Source organism: Artemia sp. Qi Xiang Cuo, chromosome 1, assembly GCF_049724085.1.
Source record: "Artemia sp. Qi Xiang Cuo chromosome 1, ASM4972408v1, whole genome shotgun sequence".
In the NCBI taxonomy this organism is placed as follows: domain Eukaryota; kingdom Metazoa; phylum Arthropoda; class Branchiopoda; order Anostraca; family Artemiidae; genus Artemia; species Artemia sp. Qi Xiang Cuo.
Genome location: NC_142794.1, coordinates 49,949,287 through 49,966,561, shown reverse-complemented (window position 1 = coordinate 49,966,561; position 17,275 = coordinate 49,949,287). Strand labels below are relative to the sequence as shown.

General features: G+C 37.3%; 1 protein-coding gene and 1 pseudogene across 1 annotated transcript in view; one reads left to right on the top strand and one right to left on the bottom strand.

The window, feature by feature from the left end:
* The window catches only part of LOC148956437 (uncharacterized), a 570,204-nt gene that overhangs the window by 488,720 nt on the left and 64,209 nt on the right, over window positions 1-17,275 (bottom strand). The window lies entirely within an intron of this gene.
* LOC148956438 (uncharacterized) lies at window positions 9,905-11,027 on the top strand (annotated as a pseudogene).

Sequence of the window (17,275 nt, the reverse complement as noted above, 5' to 3'; positions counted from 1 at the left end):
CACAAATCCCAGTAAAGCAAAACTAAATAGCCTAGGCGATTCAAATGCAAACATAAACTTCAAGAGCGATCAGGCGCCCCCCCAATTTCTTTTCAAGGGATAACTCCCTTGATAACCCACATTGATAACCCACAATGGTAAAAACCATTGTAAAATAGAAAAACACAATGTTAGAATATAAAATTGGCATAAAATGTTCTCGATCGTACGAATTATTCACAAGAAAGACAGTTGAAACTACTGGAATCAATTCTTACCTTATTTAAATAGTAAAGTGAATACTGCATATTCAGAAACAACCAAGGACATTACTTTTTTTTGGTCTTCGGTCGTGATTTTAGAATCCCATATGATGAGATTATTGAATCTCGGCAGTATTACAATAGCTGGGAAGATTACAAACAAGAATTCATAAATAGGATGAGGAAAACTTATAAAATAGTTAAGCAAGAGTTGGAAAAATGTAAAATAAACCAAGAGCTAAGAAACCAACCCAAAGTCAAGGGGAGTATAGATTTCAAAGTAGGAGATTGTGTCTACATAAAGAACGAAGCAAAAACGGAAGGCAGAAAACTTTCCAACAAATATTATGGACCGTACAGAATAGTCAAAAAGTACGATAACAATTATACTTTTAAAATTGAGAACCCTGATGGTGGAAGAACTTACAAGGTACATGTTTACCAAACAAAAAGAGCCACATTTCCTGAGAACTGGGTATCTCACCCCTCCTCTACTAATTCATCAGAGACAGAAAATGATACCCTTAGATCAAGATTGGAAGACCTAAGATCCATTAATTTCAAGTAAGGCTATGTTGAGAATAACGGCAATAAAGAAAATTTTGAAGAGTTCTTAGATATGAAAAATCTAGTTATTCCGAAGGAAAAATCCCTAATACCAGTGTGAATAAGAACACCAAAAAGTTCAAAAAGCTCATCACCAGAGAGCGCGGGAGAATTAGATTATACAAAATCTCCAAAAACCCAATTTTTCCCTGATAGAATTTTGACCCCATGTCCCCCCAAAAGAATTCCAGACGATATAGTTTCCCCTGCAACACCGATAGAAAGGCCCCTGTCACTGCAGGAAGAATAAAACAGAGCTGTAGAAACCCCCGGTATTACCGTAAAGAAAACTCCTCCCAAAGATTCAACTAAAATAAATCTGCGAGAGCCTATGGATTTAATAAAATTTCCCATAAAAACGAGTCAAAATAATTGCCCGAGAATAAAACTCCCAAGGATGACCATTAAGGCCAATATCTTGATACAGCTGTGTCCAAGGTCCAACCTAAACAATGGACTTCATGGAGGGAAACCCTAGTGCAAAAAATGCCCAATTCCCCTGAAGACATGGCATTCAAACAGTGGAGGAACCCCGCAAAAATTCTTGATTCCTCTCAAAGCTCTCAAGAATTTTTCAAATCTCCCGAGTTGAAAACTCAAGGCGAGGACCCGCGGAATAGACCTTCAACCTTTAAGGGAGTAAAAATTTATAAAGGAAGGGTGAATGATACCTCCAAAAGTGCCACCTCTAAATTTTCTCTTCCGAATCTATAAGAAACCAATTCCAAAGAGTCCGATAATAACTAAGACCAAACACTAGCTAAAGGAATGGGAAAAGCAAGACCAATCTCAGCAGCCTCACACGCGAAACAAACGAAATTAAAAGGGCAAGAATTTTTTAAAAAACAATACAAAAAGTTTGATCTAATTTCAATAGAAAAAACGAAAAAGAAAAAACCGCAGGAAACAGAGTAGAAAATAACGACACAGTCAGGTAGAACGGTTAAAAAACCTGACAGATGGAAATATCCCTAATTAATGTAAAGACAAATTTTAAATCCTTTATGAAAAATCAACTTATGATCCACCATAATAAATCTAACCGTGTGCAAGTAAAGTTAACCAAGTAAATATTAATGAAAAAAAAATATATAATACAAGTGATGTCAAAACGTCGGCGATCAGGGAGAAAGGCCCGAGGTGGGAAGCTCGTGGTCGACCGATGGTGACAAATAGTGTTTTTAGGTCCTGTGTGGCACATTCTGCCTATTAGGTAGCTACCTTACGAAAATCAACTATACCCCTATAAATGTGAATTAATCAGTTGGATAACATATAATGTAGCCAGTTATGGAAATAAATAATGGAACTTATTTTTTGGAAAGGGTAGGTTCGGTCTCTCCTACGGACCGTGTTTTCAGAGTCAATATCATCAACTCTATATGTGTTGTTGTTATACTTGGTCATAGGAACGACGCGTTTGGCGTCGATGGAAACTATCGAGACAATCCCCTACTCAGTATTAAGTTGTGTAATCAAATCTAAATAGATGGACCACGTTTTGTGGGAAGCTTGGCGAGGAACTCCAAGCCCAAACAGCGCTCAATTTGCTGGGTTTTGGCGGTCCCCTCGTATTTTCTATGAAAAATCGACCCAGGTCCTAACTGTGAGCATTTTCAGATCATGACAATGGAATGAAAACCTACTCGAAAGGCGATAATTGATACGGAGTTCATTAGCATAATGCACGCGAAGGAAAACATTATATATTCGGCAGCTATGTCAGTTGTGGACGAACAAGGAAATCAAATATATGAGAAAGAATGGAATTTAACCTACAACCTTAAAGGGTATGCACCCCACACTTATAATTATGGTTTAGCACTTGCAAATACCCCCAAGTATCTTCCGGCTAGAGGGGAGGTCAAAACAAAATATAGGAGAAGATGCGCGAAACAACTTGGCTGTTTACAATTATTGATAAGACGCCTACAAAAGAACCTCAATATCAAGTATTTCTATTCCAAGGGACCCACTCAAACAGACTTATTACTCCTCGACAAATGCAGACCCCCCAAAATTTGCTATAACCTCGAAAATAATCCCCAATGTGTCAAAAATGAAGGCATACATCTTCCTTTGGCGGAAATTCAATATTACAAACAATTTTTATTTGACCCTGAATCTGAAGAATACAAATCCCTCGGTAGTAAATTATTCCTGAAACGTATGAAAACTTACCAAAGAATAAGAGACGCCTATAAAAATAGTAACAAGAAAATTAAGAGAAGATTCTAAACTCAAAAACTACCTATTAGTAGGTAACTGTGGAAGAAATTAACCTCATATATAACAAAATAAACTATTTTGTCTTAATGCAGATTATAATTATTTTAGGCCTACACATAAAATAGGATACCAGTGTAATTAAGTGCTGCACGCTTGCTTATTCATGTGTTTCTTACTTGAGAAATATAATGTAAAATTAAATTGTATAACGATTACTATCTAAGCTTTAAAGTTATATCTCAACCAGTCACAGAGGTATATCACGACCAAAATTAAGCTCGGAAGTCCTAACTTTATTTTACTAACCTATCTAATCATAAAATAATCATTATGTTTTACGTCAACAAAACATTATTATTTGGCAAATTATACAAAGTGATTGAATAAGAAGAAATAAACGAAGTAAAAATTAAAGTGAATTTGAAAAAAAAATATAACAGTAAGACTAAAGTAAACGAACAAATTTTGCAAAAAATTGGTAAAATTATGGATACGTCATTTCTAGAAACAAAAAATAAGATACTTCCTCAAATTGTCACTATAACCCTCGTTGTTCACCCAGTTGCCAGAGACATTGTAAGACATTAAGAAATATCCAAGCAGGAAAATTCATTGCTAGTTAGCCATGACGCATGGAAGACGCTTATGAAATTGGACCCCAAACCCTCCGATACCTTGTTCCAACAAGTAACAAGAATAGAAGATAACATAAATGAACTCAAAGAATTGATAAATTTCTGTTGGAACATACTATTGATTTTATGTCACGTATTCACAACGTCATTGACGATAAGAACCCTACTGACTTTTAATTACGGAAAAATCCTGAGACTAAGAAAGCGAAAACCAAGAGAAGAACTTGGGGAAACAGCTTAAATGCAGAGGTTAAACCCGGAACCCACTGAGAACGTCTAAGCCAAGAAAAAGGGAAGACATTAGAAAACGAGTGGGTATAGAGGTCTCCACTCGTCCTTGCTATGTCTTTTTCCCGCATTATGAGGTTGTTTACGTAAAACCGTGTGGTTATGACGCTGCAACATGCGTTTCTTAAACAGCACGGACGTGCGTGAACAATACAGGCATGAAATATGTTGTAAAATTAGACCTCGAATTTAATCATGTAGCATAAACTCTGTTTAAATGATTATTTTAAATCTAATGTACAATTAACTAAGTGTTGAAAGAATTTAAAATAAAGTGTATTTAGTAGTGTATATTAGAAAGCATGATAACAAGCCAAACTTAAATTTAAAAAATTAATATTTTATATCGTCGTTAGCCTAAAACAACTTAGAAGAAACGTCTATGTATTAAATTTTTCAATGGGAATTATGTCATTTTATCATGACCAACATGATAAAAATTTCTTTTTGTGTACTAATATTAGAGTATTTACTTGACTCTGTCTCGTAGCGTAAAATTCATGTATCCAATCAATACGTGACTTATTTGTACTATGAGTATTTACTTTAAAGAATGTGTGATTCTGCCTCTTTATTTTTATTACAGGAAGTGGATTGGCATATTGGATATCGATCATTACAATGAGTTGCCCAGTGCAGATAAAACCTAGTAGCAACTATTTTCATCATACCTCAACCAACAAAGAATACTCAACATACACCCCAGGCAATTTTCATCCCAGTTTTGCCTACGAAAACAACAGTTACCTTTGATCATTGTTTCTTCGACCACAAACCATATTACGTATCAGGTAAAATTATGTTTGAATCTCAGTATCCAGTGCTTTAGCGAACTATATAATCACATGAATTCGGAGAACCCCATCGACCAGTATAAGATATAAGTACATAAATGTCGCCTTTGATAATCATTATGGATCCATATACCATATGACCGTATAGTCATGATATTTGATGACCCCAAAAACTATTTATTTGTCACAGACTTACGCGTCGAATCCCTTTCGACCATCTCTCGGAATCCATCCTATCCCCTCTGTGTGGAAAGTTCATATCTCTGTTATCCCATGAGTGTTACGAGATAATTTCTGAACAATGGACATGGAAACCAAAATTAACCCGAGTGACCAACCCCTCAGTGACAATAAACCCCTTCCACAAGTTAATGACAATATGTTGAAGGAGTCACTATATTTTGATGTCGACCTGTTCCAAATCCAAACTTCAATTCCCCCATGATTAACCTAGGAGTTATCGCAAAGGTTAATAGACGCAAGCCATGAGCTAACCATTTTATAAGAGACACAAATGAACAATTTTGCGCGAGAATAAATTCTCTATGTGCCTCAAAATATCCCAAAAATGATGTGCTGAGAAGAAAATAAACTTACTCCCAGTGTTCCACCCCTTAATGATAAGGCACCCTATAAACTATCGAAAAGCAAGTGAGAATGAACTCTGATAGCATATTCCCACACCTGTAGTTGGAAGCATCATTTCCCAGTTGACAATTAGAGAAAGCCTGTCGTGTGAACACAATCGTGCTTGAACTGTCCCATGAAGAAACCATAACATAAGTGCTTCAAAAAATTTTGCCAAGACGAAAAGAGTGAAGGAGAATAATTTACAACAGAAGGATTGAGTACGCTAAATAGACTCGAAGGTGATCGAAAGATGTGAATTTACATATGTTACTTCTTAATAACTTCGATAATTCAAAAATCCCAACATCCTATCTTTAACGATGCGTAGCAAACATCCCTAGTGAAAGTGTTTGAATTTTATCAGTGAATATGGTAAAACCAAAATTATGTGTTTTAAATCGTTTTTGTATGTAGTGTTAGATGACCAGATACAGTTATGTGTAGCGTTTTCGAGCTATTCATTTAATGTAGCATAGATAGAATATAGTGTGCCATATAGACAGCAAAATAAAAAAAAGCCTTGTAAAAAGTGAATTAAAAAAAATCTTATTTAAAGGTAGAATAGCCTTAACCTTGTTGGAAATGTAAATGTAATCAGTGTTAGACGTAGAAAAAAAAATCTTGAGTATAGTAGCTAGCCTAGAACCATGATTAATCTTAGTCCGGTAGATGAATTTTATATAGGGATGTAGAAAAAAAAGAAAAAAAAAAGTAATAGAGAAAATTTTTAGCACTCCTGATTAAGCCATAACATAAATATAAAATAATTATGTAGAAGAAATACTTAATAGATGGCGAACATTTTAAAAGCCCAAAGGCAAGCAAGTACTCATGACGGGACGTCATTAATTGATGGGAAGGGTAATATATACCGTGAGTAAAATTCGATGTATTTAAAATACCAAAATAAAGTTCCTTCTTTCTAAAGAAAATTCCGACTTCCTATAATTAAGTTAAACCTAGTTTCAAAAATAAAAAGTCCTTAATCAGCAAAGAAAAAAACTGCAGTTAGCCTCAGACAAAGAACAGCGCTATCCAAGCTTTGGATTTCGCTAAGACAGTGAGCAAAAAAAAGGGGGGGCCCCCCAATATTTTTAAGGAAGTTTAAACGATAAGAACTGTGTGAACGTCTAAATCATCAAAAATAGTTAAGAAAGATTATTGGACGAAGGATTCGCATCCTTGGGCCACTTGGGCCAATGGTGAGCCAGTTCTGACAGCGCAGGACTAAAGAGCTACGTTTGATATTGGGGTAAAAGTGCTTTTTGAAGGGATTCGTAAAGGAGAGTCAGGATCATTGAGACATAATTATTTCGACGTTCAAGCTTTGCAATTCCTTCATTGTTGTATCTCAGTCATCGTTATTGTCGTTTGAAGTGACTCATTGCTGTTCACCTAAATATGTAAGTCTCAATAAATCTATTGTTTTTTACCTGTGTTTATTTCATTTTATATGACTATATCTAGCCTAATGACAGCTAATTACTTCGCATATCTCCAAGGACGTTCCCAGGGAATCTGATCTCCAGATCGCTCGAAGAAAAAAGGTCACATTTATATGGCTACACATGTTATTTTCTCTCAATAATTGAGGGTGGCACGGTTATAAATTTACTTCACTTCCCATTGTTGTGGCGCAGGGCTCGATGGCACAATCTTTTGCGCTATAAGCGGCGCTATCGGAGAACTTATAAGGTGTAAGTTCGCAGTTTTAAAGTACGATATTAGATTTGACGCGGTCAATATTTATTACCGCAAACAAGCCCAGGCCTTTCTTTTATAGTCACATTTATATAGTCACACAAGAAACTTCCATCGCTACAGACTTGAGATGAAGAGCACCATCGTTCAAGTGGTCCTACTGATATTTCTTCATCCTCCCACGACCATCCATGTCAACCACAGCTGCTACGGTACCCTGCACAGGTTTCAGCAAACGGCAAGCTAAGACTGTCATTTAATATTTCGTATTATGGAAAGCATCCTTGGCTTGAGTACTCAGTTAAGGAAAATTTGGTTTTCTGTTTCTGCTGCAGACACTTTGGCGGCACGTCAACCCTTCGTGGACAGATATACGGGTCGAGGCCTTTCATCGAGACCGGCGTTAGAAGATGGAAGGAAATCTCAAGCGTTCTAGAAGAGCGTGCGAAAAATGACCGCCACAGGGACAGTGCAGTTTCGTGAACGAAGTTCAAAGCTATACAAGCCAAGGAGATGCAACCCATCGCATCTGTTTTGTCAACGGACAAGAATAAGGAGATGAATGAAAACAGGGAACACGTAAAGGCTTTACTCAAAGTAACTGCTCTACTGGGGCGACTGGGTACAGCCTTTCGCGGCCACGATGAGACTGATTCTTTGGCAAACAAATGACATTTCGTCGAAACTTGCAATCTTCTCGCCGAGCATTGTCCCACGTTTTTCAACAAGCTACAAAGACGATACAGCCACTATACGTCCCACGAATACCAGAACGATCTAATTTCAGTTATTGGATCTAGGCTTCGGTCTACAATAGTGCAAGAAGTTAAGCGTGCCAAATACTCTGCTGTTCTTGCCGACGAGACAAAAGATAATTCGAAGAAAGAACAGTTCGCCATTTTTCTGAGGTACTTTGACGAGGGAAAAGCACGAGCAAAATCAATAGGATGCTAACATATGAAAAGACTGGATGCTGTGAGTTCAGCCAGTTTGATTCAAGACAGAGTGGCAAAACTTGGTCTCGACTGGAACTATTGTGTTGCTCAGTGCTACGACGGAGCAAGCGTGATGAGCGAGCCCTTCTCCGATGTTCAAGCACGACTGAGAGCGAAAGCGCCACAAGCAATAAACATTCATTGCCATGCGCATAGGCTAAATTTGGTCATTGCAAACTGCGTTGAAAGTGTTGGGACTGTTGGCTCATTTTTTTCGTTAGTCCAAAATATGTACACGTTCATTTCCAACAGCAACACCAGACATCAGCTTTCTGTCGAGTCCCAAAAGGCTACTCAACTGCCAGTCCTGGAATTAGAAAGGAGAGCTGCGACAAGATGGTCACACTGGTATCAATCAATATCGAAGATAAGACTCTGATATGAATATGTTCTGGTTGTATTGTCTGCAGTCAGTAAGGGAGCTGATAGTGAAGCTCGAGCAGAAGCAGCTGGGCTCCAGAAAAAAATGGAATCTTTCACAGTTATATTCCAGTTGCTCTATATGGAAGCAATTCTGAGGACGACAAACTCCCTTTCTGAGCATCTTCAGGCAGTTGATCTGGTAATATCTAGGTCCCGCACCTTGATCCAAGCAACAAGGAAGGAAATACCTGAACTGCGCTCTGACACTTCATTTGCATCACTTTTGGAGAAGGCAAAATAGTTTGGTGAGGGTCTCGAAATTGAAGTACCTGAGGTGAATGGACCCGCGACCGAATCCTCTTCTGTGGGTCAGAAGGGAAGACCTAGAAGAACCCAAAAAATTATCAAACACCTGAAAGAATTCATGACCACTTCGACGTTAGGAAAAAACTTTGTTGAATCCGACAATAGAGCTCACACTCTAGCGGAAGAACTGAAAAGAGAATACCTGGAGACTGTAGATCGTCTGATTGCGGAATTCGACAGACGGTTTACAGATAACCTTTCAGTGCTCAATACACTCGAAGCTCTGGACCCCAGCTCTACCAAGTTCATGGATGCAGGGCTCCTCAAGCAATTCTCTGAACTTTATTCTGAAATGGACATTTACCAGATTCTTCTTGAGGCCCAAGCTGGTATACCCAAGCGGTTTTTGCTCTGGGAGGAGGCAAAGCCGATAAACTTCATGGACAACATCGATAATATCGAGACACTTTCAGTAGCCTATTCATAAATTATTAAAGTTCTTCATATTGCTGCCACACTTCCTGTCACGACAGCCAGCAATGAAAGCTTGTTTTCTGGGCTGAAAATAGTGAAGAACTATTTACACTCGACCACAGGAGACGATCGTCTTAGTCACCTGCTTTTGATCTTTGCAGAGAAGGATTTAATCAAAAAATTGGATTTCGACCAGCTTGTTGACGACTTTGCAAAGATGAAACCACGACGGTTCCCCTTGTTGCCTTGAGTGTTCACTGATCTGTTTCAAAATTTTGTTGTATTTTTTGATTTTGTAAATATACTTGATCGAGCAAAAGTTTTGCATCGTCATGGCCGGAGCGTGACTCCGACTTGGACTAAAGTATTTACTGTAAGCAGCGAGCTGAAGAATTTGGCTACAGAATATAGCCGAATACAGAGTATTGATTCATAGTTCAGAGAGTTAAGAGCAATTCAATCGGATAAAATAAAGGATTAAATCTGGACAGCTTGCGTAACCAATTTTTTACCTGTGTGTGGCTTTGTGCCAAAATTGTGAATATCTTTTTCAAAAACCAAAAAAATAACTTATTGCTTTGTTACAATACTAGATCAATTAAGGACTACATTTGTACATTGACAAGATCCAAAGTGTGAAAATGGCAAACCAAACATTAGAGGCCGAGAAAATGCAAAATGCCCAGTTTTTGCGAGAAATAAATTTCAAATTGGATTTATTACTAGCGCTTTCGGAGAAAGTTAATGCAATTCCTGGACTTCGGATAGCATTGCTGCCTTACAAGTACAGATGAATAACATTAGTACACAGCTATCTAGAAATGTTGAGACAAATGAAGAAATTAAAAAAGAGCTGGAAAATGTTAAATCAGACCTAGTAATCATATCTGAACGAGCCAACCAGCTCGAAACAGAGCAGAAAAGAACAAATTTGATTATTTATAATTATACTCCGCAACAGCATGGCAAGTATACTGTGAAGCAAGAAATAATGGATTTATTAAACCGTGCTATGCCTTCTCTCAAAATAAGTCGATATGATGTACATGACATTTTTAGATTGAAATCAGGGCCAGTAGTAGTGAAGCTAAACTCGGTCGAAATCAGAGACTATATCTTAAGAAATAGTTCCTTATTGCGAAAGGGAGGTCTATCGGTGGCCCCAGATTACACAGCTAAACAAAGAGAAGCCCGTAAACACTTAAAGGAAATTATGAATCTTTCACAGAACGACGGCCGTGATGCAATGCTACGAGGTGACAAGCTGTTTATCCAAGGCCGACTATTCAGGTACGATGGAAAGGCTGTGATTGAGGTTAAATGTAACTTGGCGCCAGTTAAAAATATTGGTCCACCCCTAGTGCTAGACTCCCAAATTACCCTGCTGTTATCCCGATGGGGCTAGATAGTGATGCCAGTAATAGTGATGCCAAGACAGTGATACCATCAACAGCCTATTCTCAGGCAGTATCGGCAACTAAAAGACCTGCTAGTACTGTTATTAGCCCTAATGACCTACATCGACCAGGCACTCGTAACGTGGCACCCACAGGAAACCATTCTACAAGAAAAGGACTTAACAGAAGACCTCGCAGTGGTTTTTCCTGTAATTTTGTTGATAATAGTCAGCAAGTGCTAACAGATATTAATAGTCGCAGTCGTGAGTATTACCATTTTGCCTTTTCTTCGACAGAGGCCAGGAACGAGGACCTCCAAGAAATGGCTAGTGATATTAATGCACTGACAGAAAGCATAGACGCATAGGAAATAAAGAGCCATATACTGAGTTTAGTGTCATGGAACATACAAGGACTACGTGATAAGCTACCTTATTTATATGATGAATTACTTTCGTTTGATGTGAATTCGTTTATTGAAACATGGAACGATCATTCTCCTATATCACCTCTCCCAGGGTATTTGGTTGAACAGGTTGTGCGTAAACCAGCAAGAAATAATAGACATTATGGTTGTATTTTGGTCTTGATTAAATCATCAGCTATTGATGGTTATGAAAGAATTAATAGTAGATCTGAAAACTTACTTTGGCTGCTTATTTGTTTTAAATGTGGGAAGAGATTAATTTTTGGCGTTGTGTACATCCCTCCACAAAATAGTTCGTATGGTCGAGAAAATACTTGGGAAATTTTAGATGATGAACTGTCGCTAATACAAGAAAGTTATAGTTATTTTGAGTGCGTTTTGATGGGGGATTTCAATGCTTATATACCGGCGTTGGGGTTGAGTTTCCAGATTTATTAATCCCAGATTTAGGGGATTTTGTCCCAATTTGTTGTTGATTACCACGAAGTAATAAAGATGAAAAAAGAAAAATAAATGTTTGGGGAAGAAAGCTCCTGGCGCTTTGCGGGGAACATGGTCTGATCATTGCGAATGGAAGGTTTGGAAATGATAAGGGTCTGGGCGAGTTCACTTGCCTTTCGGACCCAACTCCGAGTTTTGTAGATTATGTGCTGATTAATACGAAATTTGTACCTGAATCGATTGGTATTGATGTACTAGATTTAGTTGGATCCGATCATGCTCCTCGAGTTAGAAATTTATCTAATGGGGAGCTTAGATTAGAGGGCTTAGGAAAAAGAATTAGATATGATTTAAATGATAAAGATTTTGAAAAATTTAAAAGGGAGTTTATGAAGTTGCATATAACAAATAAATTGAAAGCGTAAGAAGAAGATGGAAAAGATATACATGGTATAATTATGTAGTTAAATGAAATAATTTGCAGTTGTTCAGCATCGTGTAATCTGAATAAAAAAGAAAATAAAAACGAGCGATATTTTGATTTGGAGTTTAAGTTAATTAAAGAAAAGGTCAGATATTTATTGAATCTTTTAAAAGAATGTGATAAACCTGAAGAGCAAAGTTTAAGATTAGCCGAATATAAAGATAAAAGAAGAGATTACAAAAGGTTAATTAAAAGGAAAAAATAGATTTTGAGAATAAGAAGAAACTGGGTATTGCAAATTATTTTAGAAATAAAGATTTTAAGAAATTTTAGGGTTATATAAGGAATGATATTGGAAATGAAAAAGGAAAGACACAGGTGGCTCCGGACGCCAACTCATGGCCTGATTACCTAGAAAGAATGGAAGGTGATTGCGCAGAATTACAAGAGGTAACACATACCAAAGAGATGGTTGTTTATCCCATGAAGGAACATGATTATGATTTAGTAGGGGAAGTGAGTAACGATGAGGTCAAGTTTGTATTCAAGAATTTAAAAGGAGGTTCGGCTGCGGGGGTTGATGGTGTACCAATAAAGTTATTTAAGAATTTTCTTTAAATTTTTATGTCGATAATTGTTTTTCTCTGTAATAAGGTGTTAAGTTCAGGACAATGGCCAAATGAGTGGAAGAGATCATTGCTTATTCCACTTTTTAAGAGAGGAAACCCTAAGTTGCACATGAATTATCGTTTAATAGCGCTGGTCCCTGCTTTAAGTAATACAATGGAGAAAATACTAGATACAAGGCTTTCTAAATGGTTATATAAAAATAATATAATACATGAACAACAAGGAGGTTTCAGAACAGGGTACGGGACGGTAGATACAATATTTATTTTAAAGGCATTAATTGATAAATACGGAAAGGGAAAAACTTGCCTTTATGTGGGATTTCTGGACCTCCACAAGGCGTTCGACAGTGTCGACAGAGAGCTATTAAAGGATGCCCTGGTTAGAATTGGTCTCCCTCATTTGTTTGTGAGGTTGATAGTGAGTATGTATATTTGTGTGAGTGGAATCGTGCTAGTTGGTAGCAGGTTTTCTAGTTTTTTTAATATTAAGCTGGGTGTAAAACAAGGCAGCACTCTTTCTCCTAAGTTGTTTAATATTTTTATAAATGATGTTGTTGATTATCTAGAGAATAGATGGGCTCTGAAAGTTAGTCTAGGGACCCATAAACTATCACTACTACTATTTGCAGATGATATTGCCTTGGTGGCTAGCACACCGCAAGATCTGCAGACGCTTTTGAGTCTTATAGATAATTAAATAAAAAAAACAAGTTTTTTTAACTGAAAGTAAGGAACGACGTTAAAACTTAAAACGAACAGAAATTATTCCGTATATGAAGGGGGCTGTCCCCTCCTCAACGTCTCGCTCTTTACGCTAAAGTTTTTTTATTGTTTAAAAAAATAGAGTTGTGAGAAAGTCAAACTTTAGCGTAAAGAGCGAGACGTTGAGGAGGGGACAACCCCCTTCATATACGGAATAATTTCTGTTCGTTTTAAGTTTTAACGTCGTTCCTTACTTTCAGTTAAAAAAACTTGTTTTTTTTATTTAATTTTTGAACGTTTTTGAATTAATGCAGGTTTTGATTTTGGCTCACCGTACATGAATAATTAAAACAAAATTTGCATATTATATTTGGTTAAATGGCTTTCTCGAAACTTGTTTAATTTTATTTACGAACGTTTTTATTAGTAATAAATATACGTAACTTAGAATTAACTTACGTAACGAACTTCTATATTCATAAATTTTTAACACGTATATTAGGGGGTTCGCCCCCTAGTCAATACCCTGCTCTTTAAACTATAGTTCGAATTTTTTTTCCAGTTCTTTAAAAATGACCTCTTAATCACAATCAGTTGATCAGTTGAAAAACTTGTTTTTTTTATTTAATTCCTGATCTTTTTCTTTAATAATGCTGGGAAATCCGGCGCCCCCGTCATAGCAATGTCCCTGCCCCCAGGGAAACTTCCTTCATGGGAAGATCCTTCCATATAGCCCCCGACCCTCTCCGTCCCCCACCTACCAGAAAAAATCACCTCTGAAAAAGTCTGTATACTTCCCAATAACCAAAACTAAATGTTAAAATTGAGTAAAGTTCATAAATTTCAGCCCTCCCCCTGGGGACTTTGGGGGATCAAGTCATCCTAAAAGACATTTTTATCAGGTTTTTAACTATGCTTAACTAAATGGCTATCTCAAAATTCGAATTAGATGACTTTGGGAAAAAAAGGAGTATGGGATGGGGCCTAAATGTCCCCCATTTTTTTGGTCGCTAAAAAAGATACCTATAACTTTTAATCTCAGTTAGAGTGAATTTTCTCACAATATTCTAGAACACCCGGCTCAAAAAAATCATCCATGGGAAAAAAAAAACAAAAAACAAACAAACAAACAAACAAACAAATAAAAACCCACCCTTGATCTTTCTACTGGCAAAAAATGGAAAAATACACATTTTTGTAGATAGGAGCTTGAAACCTCTACAGTAGGGTTCTCTGATACGCTGAATATGATGGTGTGATTTTCATTAAGGTTCTATAACTTTTAGGGGTCTTTCCCCCTTTTTTTGAAAATCAGCCAAATTTTCTCAGGCGCGTAACTTTTGATGGGTAGCTCTAAACTTGATGAAAGTTATATATTTGAAATCAGCATTGAAATATGATTCTTTTGATATATCTATTGGTATCAAAATCCCGTTTTCTAGAGTTTCGGTTACCATTGAGCCGGGTCGCTCCTTACTTACAGTTCGTTACCACGAACTGTTTTATTATTTGCAGATGAAAAAACTAAGGCTGAATGTTGAAAAGAGTGAAGTTGTTATTTTAAAAAAAGGAAAACAAATGGCGATGATAATTTTAAATTTAATAATAAGGAACTTAAGGCAAGTAAAAGAATAAAATATTTAGGATTTGTTTTATCGGAAAATGGAAGTTTAATGAGTCATGTTGATGAATTAATTAATAGAGGCAAAGTGGCCATGTCTGCAATTTTTAGAAATCCGACGATAATGGTAATTAAAAGCCTAAAAATGCACAAAAGAATATTTAATACAAAAATTTTACCAGTATTAGAGTATGGAGCGGAGATTTGGGGCGGAGAAGCGGCACTGAAGTTGGAGTCCCTCCAGGTCCAGTATTATAAAAGACTATTTGGATTACATCAGACAACTCATTCACAGGTTCTGAAAGATGATATGGGCCTGTTTTCGTTAACACTACGTAGGTCTATTTTGATGCTTAGATTTTGGTTGAAGATCATTAGGTGCAATGAAGACAGACTAGTAAGTGCTGCTTATTATCAGATGTTGAGCTATGATTCGAAAAGGTCTTGGCCATCCCAAATTAGGTCATTACTAGAAAGTGTGGGAATGGCTTACTTATGGAATGACGGTCTTGGTTCACCTGATCTACCAACAAATTTAGTAAGCCAGGTAAGATTTATCTTAGAGGGTCAAGAAATTCAGTATTGGCAAGTGCTGGTTTTAAATTCTGCTACATTCAATCATTATAATCAGGTTAAACCTAGTTTTGGAGAGGAAATTTATTTTAAATTCAATTTATCGGCTATGATTTTATGTCGATGGATTCAGCTTAGGGCGAATTGCCTTCCAATCCAGAGTAGACAAATGGTGTTCGACAGGGGGATAGTACATCCTGATGGTCGGTATGTGTGTCCCCTTTGTAGGGATGAGGACGAAGATTTGGACAATTTTCTCCAAAAGTGCCCGGTGCTCTCTGATTTAAGGGAAAATTACTTACATGGGATTGTTTTGCTGCTTCCAAATATCTTACAAAGTAGTAATCCAACCACAATATTTCGTATTGGTGCGTACATAGAGAAGGGATTAAAAAGAAGGAAATGTTTTTACAATTAATTATTATTAATTATATGGAATTAAAGTTATTTTTTTTGGTGGTATTTTACCAGAAGGTATTTTTCGCTATGTATTCATGTTAATGTGTGTTTGTAATTTGCTCTGTTGTAATTTTTCTATTTTCATATTTTTTGTGTGTATATGGCTCTTGGGCTTTTTGAAATACACGATCTATCTATCTATCTATCTATACTTTAGTCAAAGCGTGAGTTTCTACAGAGGTTCGGCTTTCGTCAAGTTATAGGTTCGGAAAAGTGGAAGACTCCCAAACGGCTGTTTTTTTAACATCGCAAATACCGTTTCCGCTTTCTTCAGATATCTAGCCTTTTCCGAACCTATGGCATAAGAGCCTAAGAAGGAAAGGCAAAGCAATTGAGACAATTTCCTTTATTTTTACGGTAACTCCCATGGAAGGCAGTTTTTTTTTGGATAAAGCTAGAGATAATTTTTTTATACAAGCCTGCTTCGGGGCCCATGTCAACTGCTTGCCCACCCTAAGGTTTGGCTGAAATGGCGCCTCTGAGAGAGGTCCTTAAATCCTAAGTTCCTACATGGAATTGAATCTTGTGTCTGTTCCAAAGACCATTCAATGGATGTGCTATAAGGACTAGTGCTGAATAAAAACTCACCCTGGGAGCATAAGGAATTCATGCAAATTATTTGTGTGGGCACTTGTTTGTTTAATTTTGAAAACCGCACTTGATTTCTAAGCGGAAAACACGAAATCCTTAACCACACAAGAAAAGAAAAGCTCCAATATTGTGGTTGACGCAATAAAGAACTGGCGGCGGTGTTATGTCACTTCGGTGGCAGCTGACAGGGCTTCTCGTCGGCAGTGTTCGAGCATAAGGCATTCGGCTTTCGAGCACCCTGGGAGCACAAGGAATTTATGAAAATTATTTGTGTGTGGACTTGTTTGTTTAATTTTGAAATCGCACTTGATTTCTAAGCAGGAAAATCGAAATCCTTAACCACACGAAAAAAGAAAAGCTCCAACATTGTGGTTGACGCAATAAAGAATTGGCTCAAATTAATTCAAAGTCAGCGGAAGGCCACCGCCAGCCTGGTGGCGGCAGCGTTACGACACAACAGTGGCAGTTGACCGGTCCTCTCGACGGCGGCGTTCCATGCATGCGCCGGCTCGGCACCGGGGTCAGTGTCCAACATTGGAAGTGCCGATTAGACCAGGTAAGTCCCCCTTAAAATTCAGTTTATGGGCGCCCATGCCCCCACCCCCCGGCCCGAAAACACAATTACCAACCGATGACCCTTCATAATAGCTGGTGCGTAATTATAAATCACTAAACATAATTTTAGAAAAAAAACATCTATTTTGTACGGACCAGGCAACATAACTTTTCCGATACGAATGCACAG